The sequence below is a fragment of the Ovis aries genome, chromosome 14 (genome assembly GCF_016772045.2).
Source record: "Ovis aries strain OAR_USU_Benz2616 breed Rambouillet chromosome 14, ARS-UI_Ramb_v3.0, whole genome shotgun sequence".
Classification (NCBI taxonomy): Eukaryota; Metazoa; Chordata; class Mammalia; order Artiodactyla; family Bovidae; genus Ovis; species Ovis aries.
Window position 1 is genome coordinate 4,650,829 of NC_056067.1, and position 16,621 is coordinate 4,667,449.

Genomic DNA, 16,621 nt, shown 5'->3' on the forward strand with positions numbered 1-16,621 from the left:
CCTTTGTGAAAATGAAGGAAAACTCATTCTAAATGGAGTCAGAAAGCCCTGAAGGGGGCTTTCCCACGTGAGTGCCACTCAGCCAGCCTCACCGGCAGGCAAAGGGAAAACTGGAATTCTTTTGACAAGGAAGGACATTTCTTACCTGTGGAATTTTATTCCCTGCTTATAAGAAAAAGGAAGTTCCCTCCCTGCCCCCAGCAGCAACGCTCTAATAACCACTTGGAGCCAATGAGAAACTGCCGCAGCCTCCAACCCTTCTTTTCCAGTGAACGTTTCCTTCAAAACTCTCCCCAGTTTCCTCCTAAAGCCAGAGAAAAGCCGACCTTCTCTTTGTCTCTCCCAGCTTGCCTGCAAATTTCACTGTAGCTCACCTGTCCCTGCTATAAACACATTCTGCTGATGAAGCAACTGGCTGGCTTATTTCCAAGGTCAACGTCGTCCACAGCTCTCTGCAGGAAAGAGCACCTACCTACCAGGTCTCCGAAATGTTGGAAGGACCGGAGATTTCTCGGAGCTGCTCTCAGCAGCGGTGAGTGCTGAAGCCTGTGTGCGCCAGCTCCTGAAGGCTTCCAGCTCTGCCCCCGTGATGGTACCTAGTAGATTCAAATCAGCTGTGTTGGGAGCAGTTCCACCAGAAATCAGCAGGGCACCCACTCCCCACCTGTGAGATCCATAACAAAAGCATTGCTGCACATTCACCATCATTAATACTACAAAGGGGATAGAGTCACATAGAAGCTAAATGCCAGAGCCCAACCACTTCTCCCAACATCAAGTGACCAGGGTGTGTCTCCCTTTTGCTTCCTGGGTAAATAAAGATCAGGGCTTCCCAGGTGGCACAGCGGTAAAGAACCCGCCTGCCAATGCGGACTCAAGAAACTCAAGAGATCTCTAGATCTCAAGGACTCGAGAGATCCCCAGGTCAGGAAGATCCTCTGGAGTAGGAAATGGCAACCCAGGCCAGTATCCTTGCCTGGGAAATCCCATGGTAAGAAGAAGCTGGCGGGCTTCAGTCCACAGCGTTGCAAAGAGTCAGACATGGCTGAGCACACACACACGCGCACATACACACAAGTAAAGACCAGAGGAGTCGAGGTTCTGGGCCGAAACATACGCAGAAAGGCTTGGAATGAAACCCACTGTGGTGACAGGAGCGATTACCAAGGGTGAAAGCTTTCTGCACTGTTTATCGTCTTGTATCTTGCATGTTTGTTGTTGGAGTTTTCCCCTAATAGTCAGTCATTGATTGCACCCTTAGAAATTGATGAGTTTCCAGGGCATTATAAATTCCAAGCATTTAGCAGAACCAGCACTAAAACAGCTCATTAAAGAGTGTGGGTTGGAAAGGAGGATTGTCAGTGTACTTTACATACGATAATCAATTATGGCAATTTCTGAGCAGTGATTTCCATCACTCTTCCTTAAGATGCTATAATGGAAATGAGCTCATCAGACTTTACGGATGTTTGTTACTCTGTGTATCTCAAGTTGTTGCACACGAAGTCTGAGGTAAGAGAAGGAATGGATGTTCCTGGCTGTCTAAGGCCATAGCCTGAAGGGGTGTGTGTGTGTGTGTGTCCCTGTGTCAGCCACTCAGTTGTGCCCGCCTCTTTGAGACCCTATGGATGTGGCCCGCCAGGCTTGTCTGTCCACGGGATTCTCCAGGCAAGAACACTGCAGTGGGTTAGTGGGTTGCCATGCCCTCCTCCAGGGGGATCTTCCCAACCCAGGGATTGAGCCCATGTCTCCTGCATTGTAGATGGTCTTCTGCATTGCAGGCAGATTCTTTACTGTCTGAGCCACAGGGAAGCCTTAAAGAGGTTTAAACAAGTTCAAAATAGCATGGAAAGCATTAGCGAGTAGCACACTTGTGAATGTTTTCATAATCAGATCTTGGGGTTGTGGGAAGCTCTGATTTGTAGTGTTTGTTAATTTCCGTCATGTTAAAGCTCCCCCCTGGCCAATTTCAAGCAACGGATGCGCTGTCAACTGATTAAAGCCCTGAAAATTTAACCGCTGAGCCCCACAAGCCAGTACAAGCTGGCTTCAACGTGCCACTGATGTTAGCTTTAAAGTTAATATGAATTTTGCATTTGGCTCAATGATGCTTCATTTTTTTTAAATGATCATTTTTTTTTCTGTCTGCTAATCTTCTAGCATCATCTAACACCGTGTTTCCCCAAGAAAGCTCTCCTTTCACCAGTGGAGTAGGGCTTTGACGTAGACTAGCCTCTCATTCTCCAGCACTCTTGCCTGGAAAATCCTATGAACAAAGGAGCCTAGTGGGCTGCAGTCCATGGGGTCGCTAAGAGTTGGATACGACTAAGCGACTTCCCTTTCACTTTTCACTTTCATGCATTGGAGAAGGAAATGGCAACCCACTCCAGTGTTCTTGCCTGGAGAATCCTAGGGACAGGAGCCTGGTGGGCTGCCGTCTGTGGGGTCGCACAGAGTCGGACACGACTGAAGTGACTTAGCAGCAGCAGCAGCAGCAGCAGCAGCAGCAGCCTCACACTGAATCTCGTAATGAGAAGACGATGACCTTTCCTCTCTCAATCCTCAGATTACATCAGGAGAACAGTCAGCAGGGAGCCTGTGTGCTTCCACAACTCTAGGACACATGTCCTTTCCTCTTTGAACCAAGAGAGAACAGAGCCTGGGTTCTCGTCTTCAGGGAGGCAAGGGCATCAAGCTAGAGTGTGACAGACATGTTTCCTTTTGTCTTTCTCGTTATGTTTGGCTTTCCTGAGTGTGCGCATGCGTGCTCAGCCACTCAGTTGTGTCTGAGTTTTGGGTGACCCCATGGACTGTAGACCACCAACCAGGCTCCTCTGTCCATGGAATTCTCCAGGCATGGAACACTGGAGCGGGTGGCCGTTTTCTTCTCCAGGGGTTCTGCCCAACCCAGGGATCGAACCTGCATCTCTTGTGTCTCCTGGCTTCCTTAACGCTTTCCATGCTATTTTGAGCTTGCTTAAACCTCTTTAGGGATTCACTGGTGGCTCAGACAGTAAAGAATCTGTGCCACCTGTTTGGCTTTTAATGGCAAACAACACCGATCTTCCCCGCCCCCCACCCCCGCATTTATGGAAGTAGCGCGGAGTTTTCTTTTCAATGTGTTATTAAATAAGCTCCCTGTACTTAGGAGGAGGTACCTGGATGAAGCAAAAGTCGCTGGCTGTTGAGCACCTTGAAATGAGACCCGGCCTTTCATGGGGTCTGCTTGCTGGGCCCTCTGGAGGCAGAATGGGCCCGAGGCAGCTTGGGTGCCTCAGCAGGTACTCTGTCTGTGGGAGCGCCAGCCCCGCTTCGTCTAAATCACACGCACTGAGGCTCAAGCCGTGTGCGCTATCACGTTGATTTGCTGCTGTTTGCCTGTTTCTTTGGTGTAAATATTCCCGCCATGGCTGATTTCAAGCCACCGACATCACTTCCCTGAACTGAGATTGGGGAAGAAATGTGCGCAGTCGACTTCCCTGGACCAGTAAGAGTGCCTCCAGCGCGCGCTGGATGTGGCCACCACTTACGGTCGCTGTGGGATTATGTGGAAGGCACCAGGCAAGATGGCCTTCCTGCTGGCTCAGACAGTAAAGAAGACTCCGCCTGCACTGTGGGAGACCTGGGTTCAGTCCCTGGCTTGGGAAGATCCCCTGGAGGAGGGCATGGTAACCCACTCCAGTATTCTGGCCTGGAGAATCCCCCGGACAGAGCAGCCTGGTGGGCTACAGTCCCTGGGGTTGCAAAGATGCTTTCCAGGCAAGATGCCTTCTCATGCCAGCTCATGCTGGCCCCCAGGGCTATAGTTGCTGGTAACTGTTATTATCACTGTTCTGCAGATAAGCAGCTTTGGGGCAGAGAGATTACAGAACACACCCAAAGTTATAAAGCTGGTGAGTGATGGAGCTGGGATTTAAACCCAGGTCTCAGTCAGCACTTGGATTGTAGCCATGAAATTAAAAGGCACTTGCTCCTTGGAAGGAAAGCTATGACCGACCTAGTGTGTGCATGCCTGTGTGCGCAGTTGCTTCAGATGTGTCCAGCTCTTTGCAGCCCCATGGACTGTAGCCCTCCAGGCTCTTCAGTCCATGGGATTCTCCAGGCAGGAGTACTGCAGTGGGTTGCCATGCCCTCCTCCAGGGGATCTTCCTGATCCAGGGATCGAATGAGAGTCTCCTGCGTCTCCTGCATTACAGGCAGGTTCTTTACCATGAGCCACCGGGGAAGCACTGACCAGCCTAGACAGCATATTAAAAAGCAGAGACATTACTTTGCCGACAAAGGTCCGTCTAATCAAAGCTATGGTTTTTCCAGTAGTCATGTATAGATGTGAGAGTTGAACCATAAAGAAAGCTGAGCACCGAAGAACTGATGCTTTTGAACTGTGGTGTTGGAGAAGACTCTTGAAAGTCCCTTGGACTGCAAGGAGATCAAACCAGTCCATCCTAAAGGAAATCAGTCCTGAATATTCTTTGGAGGGACTGATGTTGAAGCTGAAACTCCAATACTTTGGCCACCCGATGCGAAGAGCTGACTCATTGGAAAAGACCCTGATGCTGGGAAAGATTGAGGGCAGGAGGAGAAGGGGGTGACAGACGATGAGATGGTTGGATGGCATCACCGACTCCACTGACATGAGTTTGAGTAAGCTCCAGAAGATAGTGGAGGACAGGGAAGCCTGGAGGGCTGCAGTCCATGGTGTCGCAAAGAGCCGCTCACGACTGAGCGACTGAGCTGAACTGAACTCAGCAGCGCCAGGTTTGCGGCAGACAGTGAAGGACATCGGCGCCCTCTAGAGGTCAGAGTGGCAATGACAGCGGTGACCTGTGAAATCTGTGTGTGCTTAGTCAGTCACTTCACTCGTGTCCAACTCTTTGCCACCCCATGGACTGTAGGCCGCCAGGCTCCTCTGTCCACGAGATTCTCCAGGCAAGAATATTGGAGTTGGTTGCCATTTCATTTTCCAGAGGATCTTCCCAACCCAGGAACTGAACCCTTGCCTCCTGCATCACCTACATGGGCAGGTGGATTCTTTACCACTGAGCCATCTGGGAGCTTGAAACCTTTGAAGGAGAGATAATTCCTTGGGGGGAAGAGAAGCCTTGCATCCACAGCCCTCTCCCTCCCCTTCTCCACCTAGTGACCTCCTGGCTTAGAAGGATCAAGTTAAAGGGGGGGCCCAGGATGACTGAAAGGCTCCCCTCTAGCTTCTAGTTTCTAACGCCTACTTGCAAGGCAGTGGTTCCCATCTGGAAGAGATTCTGTCCTCCAGGGACTACTGGCAGGGTCTGGAGGCACTCTGGGTCCTCATGCCTGGGAGGACGCTGCTGGTGTCTGGTGAGCAGAGGGCAGGAACGGTGCTAAACACCTGCAACAGGCAGGACAGCCCCACATGCAACAGAGTCATGCAGCCCTGAATGTCACCAATGTCGAGGTTGAAAACCCCCCTGTAAGGAGTTAGGGAGCTGGGCCGCTCAGGAGGCTGAATTTAGTCTACAGTCATCCTAGAGATGTCCCTTCAGCTTCCATCCTGAGAAGGAATGCCCGGCACAGCCTCCGGGCATTGGAAATAAATCTCAAGCTCCCTCGGGAGGGTTGGGGACCATCTACTTGGGATCACAAGGGGGCTTCCTTCATCTCTCCACTGTATCTCCCGCCTCACTTTCTCCTACCTGGTGACTGCTTCCTATCTGATATTCAGACACCTCCCAGCAAGGCAACCCCATGGAGCAGAGCACCCAGTTTGTGGAAGAGCAAAACCGATCACTCAGGGGGTGACATATTTCTTTAGACCTCTGCAGTCAGGTGTGGAAGGACACTCCTTCAATAGTGATCCCAAGATGCGTGGTTGCCAGTTGATTGTGTGGTTTGGGATGGATCGAGGCGCCTTGTCTGGCTTTCAGTGTCTCGACACTTACCTGTCCGTTATTCATCCTTTCCACAAATCTTTCTAAGCATCTGCTCTGTACTACGTCTGATGGTGAGTGTTAGAAATGAAATATTGGCCTGACCTTACTTGTCACGCTAGGTGCCAGGGCCACAATGCAGTCACAGTGGGGAGGGAAGCCGACTGTGGAGGAACTGGCTGGGCGCGAATCCCAGCTGCGCCACCTTCTAGCTGTGCGATGCTGGGAAAGCTGCTCACCCTCTCTTAGCTTCGGATTTCTCACCCTTTAAAACGGCAGTGCTGCATCACGTCCAGACTTGTTAGAAGCTAGATGACTAAATGGTCACGACGGAACAGGTTGTAAGTCCTCTAGTTCCCATCTTTATATCCTGGCTCTTCTTCTTTTTTTTTTTTTAAGCTGTGTCACCCTGAGCATATTAAGTTCTAGGGTTCTCAGTTTTGTCCTCTGTAAAGTAGAAATAATGACCTGCCATGTACAGAGTCGATGAAGAGATTAAGGGAGATGATGCCTGCAAGCCAGTTAGCGTGTTACTGCTGGCATGTTGTAAGCACTCAATAGACATAACCATTATAATCATGACTATCTTTTACTATTATATTGCCTGCAATAATCAGAGTTGAAGTAGCTATTTTCATCCACATTATTTTAGATCTGTTTCAGTGTTTTAAATAGCTGCGGGTGGCTGAGAGGCGCGTATGCCTACCTCTTCTTTGTGCCAAGGCTGTACCCTGATGAGCAGCAGGAGGGGAAAGCAACCCAGGCTGATGGATCCTCCACGGGGCGGGTTGCTCAGTCCCACCTGCACACACGCAGTCATGAGCTGAACCCTCTCCCAAGCTCTCTTCCTCCATGCGATGATTTCCTTAAAACCTGTGAGGAATCCCAAGTAATGAAAACCGACAAGCCTGATTATATAGACTCCACGTTGGACACAGGCCTGTCTGCCCTGGTTTGTACAGGTGATCTGGGTTGAGTCAGGGTCTGTTCGGAGTGCTCAATTCCAGAGCATCAGGAAGTGAATAGACCTACTCTGTCAAGTCCATGGGGGCCAAAGTACTGTATCGTTTGGTTTTGCAGCAATGCCTAGGATTGCGCTGACAATAGAAGCATCTAAAAAATAGTGTAATAAGTGGCGTCTGGGATCTGTACTCGGTGAGACTATATTCACTTGGAAGCATGACCAATTCCAGACTGCAGAACTTTTTAAAAAAGTTATTTTCTTCCACATACAGATGGCCAATGGGCACATGAAAAGGTGCTTTACATCACTAATTATTAGAGAAATGCAAATCAAAACTACAAAGACCACACATCAGTCAAAATGGCCATTACTAAAAAGCCTACAAAAGTAACAAATACTGCTGAGGGTGTGGAGAAAAGTGAACCCTCCTACTCTGTTGGTTGGGATGACAATTGCTACAGCTGCTATGGGGAACAGTGTGGATGTTCCTTAAAAACACTAAGAAGTGAAGTGAAGTCGCTCAGTCATGTCTGACTCTTTACGACCCCATGGACCGCAGCCTACCAGGCTCCTCCATCCCATGGGATTTTCCAGGCAAGAGTACTGGAGTGGGGTGCCACTTCCTTCTCCAGGGGATCTTCCCAACCCAGGGATCAAACCTGGGTCTCCTGCATTGTAGGCAGACGCTTTACCATCTGAGCCACCAGGGAAGTCTTTAAAAAAAAAAACCAAAAAGCTAAAAGCTCCAGCAATCCCCTCCCCCAGGAATATATGTAGACAAAACTGAAGAAATGCATGTACCCCAAAGCTCTCAGCAGCACTATTTACCGCAGCCAAGTCACGGGGACAACCCAAGAGCTCACTGACAGCGGAGTGGATGGAAGGCACGGCAGGCATGCACAACAGGCTACTGCTCAGCCAGGCAGAGAGCGGCACGGTGCCATCTGCAGCCACACGGGTGCACCCAGGGGCGCTCCTACTCAGTGAGGTGCGCCAGAAGGAGAAAGGCAAGTCCCACATATCACTTAAGCGTGGAGTCTGACACAAATGGACTCATCTATGGAACAGAAAGAGACTGACAGGCTTAGAGGACAGCCTGTGGCTGTGAGGGGAGAGGAGGCAGGAATCACTCAGGAGTTTGGGATTCAAAGCCATATGCTGTGATACATAGAAGAGAGAAACAGTAGGGACCCACGGAGAGCACAGGGAACGCCGATACCCTGCAATGAACTCTCTCTCTCTCTCTCCCTGAATCACATTGCTCTACACCAGAAACCAACACAACATGGCAAATCACCTATGCTTCAGCAAAAAATAAGGTAAAAAAAGAAAAGCGCTAAAGCCACTGAAGAACTGTTTTCCCCAGTAGGAAAAATGTCCTACTCAATGGAGACATTTAAAAATATACCCCTTCAAAGAAAAGAAAAGAAAAGCTGACAAAACTAATTCCCATCATCCAAAATAACCTTTTTTTTTTCTTTCTAATATTTTTCTTTTGTGCATTTGGAGGTTTGTTTTGATTTTCTTTTGTTCGGGGGGTTGACATTTTTTTAGAAATGATAATCACACTGTAAAAGTTTTTGCAGACTGCTTTTTTCCCGCTCTAATAGACCCTTTCAGCATTTTTAACCTTTATTGTTGTTCAGTTGCTAAATCATGTCTGGCTCTTTGCAACCTTATAAAGTTTTTTTTTTTTTTTTCTCTTCTTGTTATTCCAAATGTAGGACTACTTCCTTAAGACATATCCTCAAAGTGGAATTGTTAGGTCACAGAATTTTAAATACTTTACAAGGTGCTTTGAAGACTGTGTAAAGACTCTGCAAGTACTCTCTACACTGCTTGGTGTGGATATGACTTCAGTTTTGTATAAATGTGGGTGAACTGGCACCCACCTGCCCAGCCTCTACCCAGCTCCCAGCTGTGGGCACCTCCCAGATCCACCCTCATCCCATGACTCCTGAGGGTCTGACTGCTGCCCTAAAGCTGTCCCCTGGGTTTCAGTCCCTGTGACCACCTGTGAATTCAGAGTGGCCTGGTCACCCCGGCCCAAGGCATGGCCCTGTCAGCTGAGACAGTGGGCCCCTGAGCGGGAAAGGAACATGTCTAGAAGACAGAACCTCCCTCATCCCTTGACTTCCCCCCCCCCCCCCCCCCCCGGTGTATTGAGCCTGTTTTCTGTCTCGTTGCCATAGCAACACAACCTCAGGCTAATAGGTACTCCTTGGTGCTTAGAGGAAAAAATCTCAGCTGACAGACAAGCCAGGACAATGCAGGAAGGAACAGGTTAGCCCCAGATGCCCCTCCACGCCTTGGCGAAGCAGCAGAGATAATTAAAAATTCGACTTTAGGGTCACGCAGACTCCAACAGAAGGAAGGTTCCAGGCCTTAGCAGAGTCATCTGTTTCCAATGCTGATTAAAATGGACAAAGATAAATCACAGACGACCTCAGCTCTCCTCTCTGCTTTGATGGAGAACCTTTCCAAGCATAAGTCTTTTTAGAGGCTCTTTCTTCCCTTTGGGGAATTAGATGACTTCCAAAGAGCCTGAAATGATCGCACAGGTTCAGTGGGATGGACAGCTATTGCAGTATCCCACCATGGATCTTATCAGTTCCACCTCACAGCCGCCCTGACTTCCAGGTCCCGCTGGTCTCCTCCTCTCTCCTCGTCCCCTGCCTCACCTGCGGGCGTCCCTCCCAGGCCGTCTTCTAAAGACTCACCTCCAGTCAGGTCCAAGCCCCCCAGCCCCGACCGAAGACAGCCCCGCCAACACAGCTCGGCACAGCGTCCCCGTCACTGACTCTCGGGTCCCTGCACGAGCCGTCTTCCCCTTTCAGGACTCTGTGCGTGAATTTTCTCTTCCAAGAAAAATGCCTCCCACCCTTACAAGCCCCGGGGAAATGCCATTTTTGTCTAAGTGGCATCATTTCCACCCTCTGGGCTCTTCATTCAGGCCCAGAATGTAGCTCTCCCCACGCTGTCCTGGATGGACTGTGTAGGTGGAGTCCCCACCGCGGCAGCCGGTGGGCAGGGGGCGTTGTCTGGGAAAGGGGTTGCCTGTGTGTGTTCATCTTGCTGAGTGCTGCCTGGCGCGAGGTAGGTATCCAATACTGAAATCTGTTACCCTCACAAAGCTGGGTTATTTGCTGCAAAGAATAACATTATTCTCTCTGGGGAAATGGGCGAAGACCTCCACCTTCTCCAGCCCAAACCCCTCACTCATAACATCAGCATCCAACACACACAGTTGAGCGTTTGGGTGCCAAATCTGTTGATAGAGTTGCTGTTTGGGGAAAAGAACTCAAGTTCATATTTTAGAAACTTTCTTGGAAAATTTCAAACGAGTAGCAAATCCTGACCCACCTCCACCCCACCAGCCAGGTACCCATGGAGGCAGCTCCACGTGAGGAACACCTGGTCAGCTTGTCTCCTTTGCTGCCTCCCCTCCCCCATGGCTTTTCTGGAGTACGTCCCAGACATGATGTCATTTCATCTAACAATATTTCATCAGCTGTCTAGGTGAAAATCCTACCCCTTCTGCCTACACTGCCTGTGACCTTGGGCAGATTAATTAACCTCCCTGATCCTCCTGTTCTGTGTCATGAGAATAATCACGGCACGTCCATCATAGGGTTACAATGAGGAGCAAATGGACAATTCTGCAAAAAACACTCGATGCTTGTGGCATTTGCCCAGCTTGTGTGCTAAGTGGTTGGTGTTAGCCATTAAAATCACCATCATACCATCATTGCCATCATCTTTACTGATGTTAGCCATTAAAATCACCATCATTACCATTATCCTTACTGAATCTACGGCCCGAGTCCCAAGCATTTGAGACACAAGAGACACACAAATGTATCCACTGCTAATCGTAGCGCTGGCAGTTGAAGGAGAACAGACTGGAACGTGGAGACACTGGAGCCCCAGAGATCACAGAGGAGGCTGGAAAAGTCATCCCGGAGGGAGGTGATGGGGCCTTGACCTAGACAGCGACGGAGGTGGAGAGAACACACAGAGAGAGGAGAGCAGAGACCTCCGGGCGGCGCTTGCTGCAACTAAGGTCGAGTTTAGGTATCGGCTAAGGGAGGGGAGAAGGGGTGAGACGGTGAAGTTTCCTCTGAGAGCCTTTGTCTTTGCTGCCCTGGTTGATGGGCATCCTGGGAAAGGCGCGCGGCACGTGAGGCTGCTGTGTATGGCAGCACATGGCTTCCCTGGTGCAGCTGGTGGTTCGTTTCACTTTGAAGCCACTTACACATCTCTGTGAAAGGCTCCAGACTCCCATGAGCTTCCTTCCCCCACCCTCTGCAACCTCCCTTCACTTGATAATCAAAGTGGAGGTGGTGCTTTACCCACCACCACTTTTAAAACTTATTCTCCATGAATACATGCTCACCGTGGACCCTTTAAAAAAGACAGACACAAAAATATGATCTCGCTTGTATGTGGAATCTAAACTGGCAAAATCACAGAAGCAGAGAGCAGAAGGGTGTGTACCAGGGGTTTGGGTGCGGGGGGAGGAGAGGTGGTCGTCAAAGGGAACAAAGTTTTATGCAGGATATGTAAGTTTTGGAGATGTGCTAATGTGGCGTAGTGCCCATAGCTAACAATACTATACAATGTACTTAACATCTGCTGCGAGGGTAGAGCTTATATTAATTGTTCTTGTGTCTGCGTGCTCAGTTGCCCAGGCGTGTCTGACTCCTTGCGATCCCATGGACTGCAGTCCACCAGGCTCCTCTGTCCATGGGATTTCCCAGGCAAGAATACTGGACTGGGTTGCCATTTCCTTCTCCAAGGGATCGTTGCAACTCAGGGATCGGACCCGCATCCTCGGCATCTCCTAATTGTTCTTACCCCCAAATAATAACTGTGATAAAAAGGGTGAGAGAAAACGGTGAGGGGTGATGGATATGTTTATGGCTATGAGGGTGGTGATGGTTTCACAGGTGTACACTTATCCTCAAGTTCATTGAGTTGTAACCGTTAACTATGTATAGCTTTTTATATGGCACTTATACTTTATAGCGTGGCTTAAAAAATAAAAGATAAACAGACAGACCGAGATGTGCTCTGGGCCCCAGCACTCGGGTCCGCATGATCTTTGAGAGACCCGCTTCTTGGGGTCCAGAGGGGAAGAGGCGTTTAAGATTCCTGCTTTTGCAAACCGGGAGGAGTGCACAGAGCCATGGACAGCAGCCATGCTCCAAACCACCTGGCCTCAGGAGCCAGTGGCCTCTGAGAACGTGGCTGTGTGTTTCACTCAGAACCAGTGGGCCAGTCTGGACTCTGCACAGAGGGCCTTGTGCAGGAAGGTGACGCGGGAGAATTATACAGATGTGGCTTCCCTGGTGTCTCCATCCCCCAGACCCGATCTGGTCTCCCAGCTGGAGAGAGGGGAAGCTCCAGGGGACCCCAGTCCCTGGGAAGCAGAGGTTTTGAGAGGCATCTGTCCAGGTGGCAAGTCAAGCATCAAGACAGAGGAGCTGGCGGTAGGACCCTACGAATGTAAGGAGCCTGGCGAAGGTCTGCGTTCCACCACCCTGACCCAGCATCAGAGGATCGGCACGGGGAGAAGCCCTGGGCGTGTAAGGAGTGTGGCAGGCTTTCTGTCGGAGCGCCACCTGCCTGCAGCACCGAGGCTATGCACGGGGGAGAAACAATGGGAGGAGTGCTGGAAAGCTTTCGGGGGTAGGTCACTTTTTTATTGTCCAGCGGCGCATCCACGCCCGGGAGAAACCCCGGGAATTTTTCTTGCGTATGATACAGTCGTGAAAGTGAAGTGAAGTCGCTCAGTCGTCTCCGACTCTTTCCGATCCCGTGGACTGTAGCCCACCAGGCTCCTCTGTTCATGGGGATTCTCCAGGCAAGAGTACTGCAGTGGGGTGCCATTTCCTCCTCCAGGGGCTCTTCCCAACCTGGGGACTGAACCCGGGTCTCCTGCATTGAAGGCAGGTTCTTTACCGTCTGAGCCACCAGGGAAGGCCGATACAGGCGTAGCTGGACTCGAAAGCTTTGCCGCGCTCCTTACACTTGAAGGGCTTCTCCCCATTGTGGCTCCTCCGGTGCCGAAAGAGCTTCGAGTTACATCAGAGGATCTTCCCACATTCTTTCCATTTGTAGAACTTCATGCCGCCTAGAAATAGTAGATGGGGATTCAGACTGGAAGCCTGACACGGCCTTACTTTCAAAGCCCCAGTGCCGAGGCGGGTCTGAGGGACGCCCTCCGCCGGCCTGCCGCCGCCTCTGTGCCCTCGGAGGCTTGCTGCACTGCTGCCTGCTGCATGGACGCACGGTGCGTGGGAAAGCCTGCAAGTGCCGCGGCAGCCTGTCCGGCGTCAGCAAGCGCAGCCTGTGGAAGAGAAGCGCAGCCAGGCTCCTGCGGCCCCGCCGCGTCCCGGGGCCCCTGCACCCGCAGCTCGCGGCGTCTCTAGGCCCGGGCGCTGCTCCGGCGGGGCGGGGCCGCGCCTCACACCGGCTTCATTGCTAGTTCCCCGCCCGTGTTCACGCTGCTGCCTCTGGGGTTCTTTCTTCCCTCGTCCCAGTAGTACGTGTCTTCCGGAGTCTTCCTCCCGCTGCGAAGCCTTCCCCAGCTACTCTGACCCCTTCTCTTCACCACTGCCCCCCTCACCGAGGCCTCTCTCTTAGCATTTCTCTGGTGGTTACAGCAAATCTCTAACCTACCTTCAGCTTGATCTGTAGCCTTAACACTGTATCTGCGTTCTTACTATTTCAGCATAAACTCCATTGTAATTGAAAAAAAAAAAAGATATAAAACAGGAAAAGTATAATGGAGGAGATAAAAACTAGCCATAATCCTACTACAGATATGCCCAGGGTAGTTGGGTTGATATAAGCTCTCATTTATTCTTTATATTAATATGTATTCGATGAAGGTATGACCACATTAAATATATAATTACTCTTTCTCCTTAGCATGTCAATAAGAAATGGGATGAGGTGACCTTTCAGGGTTATCCTGTAATTCCCTTAACCATCCTGATAGACATGTTTTGCTTCCAATTTTTTCCTTTTAAATATAAAATAAAAATTTATTAATATTCAGTTAGTGAATGCTGAAGCTGAAACTCCAGTACTTTGGCCACCTCATGCGAAGAGTCGACTCACTGGAAAAGACTCTGATGCTGGGAGGGATTGGGGGCAGGAGGAGAAGGGGACGACCCAGGATGAGATGGCTGGATGGCGTCACCGACTCGATGGACGTGAGTCTGAGTGAACTCCGGGAGTTGGTGATGGACAGGGAGGCCTGGCATGCTGCGATTCATGGGGTCGCACAGAGTCAGACACGACTGAGCAACTGAACTGAGTGAATGTTTTACGCATAAAGCTGTACTCAAGTTCCTTCACTGTGCTTCTTTGAAAAGGCTGCTGCTCCCAGTAAACCCAAGGGAAGAATCAAGTATTTATCCTCCCACTCCTATAGGAGCTGTTCACCAGTCATAATCAGCTAATAGATGCAGGGGCGTGGCTCCTTATAAAATGAAGGCAGATAATAAGTGACCACAGTCTTGGAATCAGAATTTCACAGCCCCCACTAAATTAACGGGTCTGGGCACTGAACATCAGGAAGAGGGGGCCAACCAGCCACGTGCGTCTCCCAGAGGACACAACGGCGCCCACGGTCCCAGTCTGATCAGACGTCCTACCAACCTGAGGGAAATACAGAGCACAGGGGGCCCCGCTGGACAGTCCTGGTTGCCTGCAGTTCACAGAGTCCAGACCGTGGGAAGGAAACCACCGCCAAGCAACCCAGACTTTTCGACTTGCAAGGAACAACAGCAGCAGAAACGAAGCAGGAGAGCTGGCAGATATAAAGGACCTGAAGGTATATGTTTCTTCCAATGGCACAAAACAAACCGCTGGTGCCTAGGGATGCACAGTTAGGTGAAAAACGAAAGAAATGCGAGGAAGCGATGGCTCTAAAAGTCGGGATGCAGCGGTGACATCTGGAGAACGGAGGGAGTTGGGGCTGTGACGGAGAGGCTTTGGGGACGCCCAGCAAAGTTCTGTTTCTTCACCTGCGTGCTTACAAACTGTGCATGTGTGGCTGTCTGTGCGTGTGTTTTATTTTATAATTTTTAAAAAAGTGTAAAAAGAAAAGCTTAAGGGTGTTACTACCTGTCTCAGCTTGGGTAGGTGTGTCCTTCAATTCACGTCCTTCCCTGAACCTTAGAACATGAGTGTGGAGCTAGGCTCACTGCAGATGTATTTCAACACAGCTGAGCTGCAGAGGGTTGAGTTCAGATGAGGTCATCCTGGAATAGGATAAGCCCTTAATCTAATATGAGCTGTCCCTATAAGAAGAGAGACACAGAAACACAGAAAGGAAGGGCACGTGATGACGGAGGCAGAGATAGGAATGCTGTGGCTGCAAGCCAAGGACAGCAAGCAGTGTCAGCAACCCCTAGAAGCTAGGAGAGAAGCTGGAAAAAGATTCTTCCACGGAGCCTTTGCTAGGAAGCCACCTTCTGACACCTTGATTTCAGGCCTTTAGCTTTCCTGAAGCTTTCTTCATGCGCTGAGCAGAAAGCAAGTTGTTTGATGTCCACACAGCTGTGCAGAATCAAAGCTGAGATAATTCATTCTCAGTTGCCCTAGAATGAAAAGGGCTGTAACTGTGACTCTCTGCTACTTTCCTACATTTAAGCCAAGTGCCAAACAGGTCCTATCCAGATATTAAAACATGGTACACCAGACCCCACCCCTCACAGAGAGATCTTAGCCCTCCTGGGGAGGGTCTGGTCTTTCTTATTTCTCGCTGTCAGTCAAGCCCAGAGCCTCAGCTGTGGTGGGCAGTGGATATTTGTTACATGAAGCACCATTTAGGTCAAGAGTCTAAAACATCAGAGACCCAGGATCGCCCAGAGTGGCGTGCCTCTGCGTTCTCAACAAACAAGTCTAAGTTGAAGCCAACACACTTTTCTAAAAATGTATTTAACTGGAGGATAATTGCTTTACAATATCGTGTTGGTTTCTGCCATGCATCAACATGAGTCAGCCACAGGTAGACACATGTCCCCTCCTCCCTCTGGAACCTCCCTCGCACCTCCCTCCCCACCCCACCCCTCTAGGTTGTCACAGAGCACACAGTTTGTGTCATAACAGCAAATTCCCACTGGCTCTCTTTTCTGCACGTGGTAAGGTGCATGTTTCCATACTACTCCGCCAATCCGGCCCCCGCTCCTGCCCCCACTGTGTCCACAAGCCTGTTCTCTGTGTCTGCCTCTCCTTTGCTGCCCTGCAAATAGGCTCAGCAGTGGTGACCCCACTGATACAGGTTGTCTTCCGTCCACATTTTACGAACACCTGACCTAACTAAAGAGTGTTTTGAGGTCAGAGACCACGCAGCACCCGCCGTGTGCCACATTCTCTTCCTAGTCCTGAGGATGGAGCAGAAACCAGTCTCTGGTGTCAAGTCCCTGGCCACGGTGTCCTGTGCGTACTGTGCGGAGGCAGGCGTCTGCCCTTGAATGGGAGGCGTGGAGAGTGGACTGAGACCTCACACCGGCTCAGCTAGAGCTGATTCTTTCCCTCCAGGGGACATTTGGCAAGTGCCTGGGGACATTTTCCTTTGTCACGAAGGGCGTGCTACCGGCATCTAGTGAGTAGAGCTCAGAGATGCTGCTAAATGTTCTGTGATGCACAGGACAGCCCCCGCAACCAAGAATTCTCTGACTCCAAAAGTCGGTGCTTCCTAGGCTGAAAAACTCTTCAAGAGAGAATGGAATTA

At 50.3% G+C, this 16,621-nt stretch overlaps 1 protein-coding gene and 1 non-coding gene across 2 annotated transcripts in view; one reads left to right on the forward strand and one right to left on the reverse strand.

Moving 5' to 3' along the window:
- VAT1L (vesicle amine transport 1 like) overlaps positions 1 to 16,621 on the forward strand; it is a 169,860-nt gene that overhangs the window by 138,597 nt on the left and 14,642 nt on the right. The window lies entirely within an intron of this gene.
- On the reverse strand, positions 7,509 to 7,580 carry TRNAC-ACA (transfer RNA cysteine (anticodon ACA)). The gene has a single exon. It is a non-coding gene; the product is annotated as a tRNA-Cys (tRNA).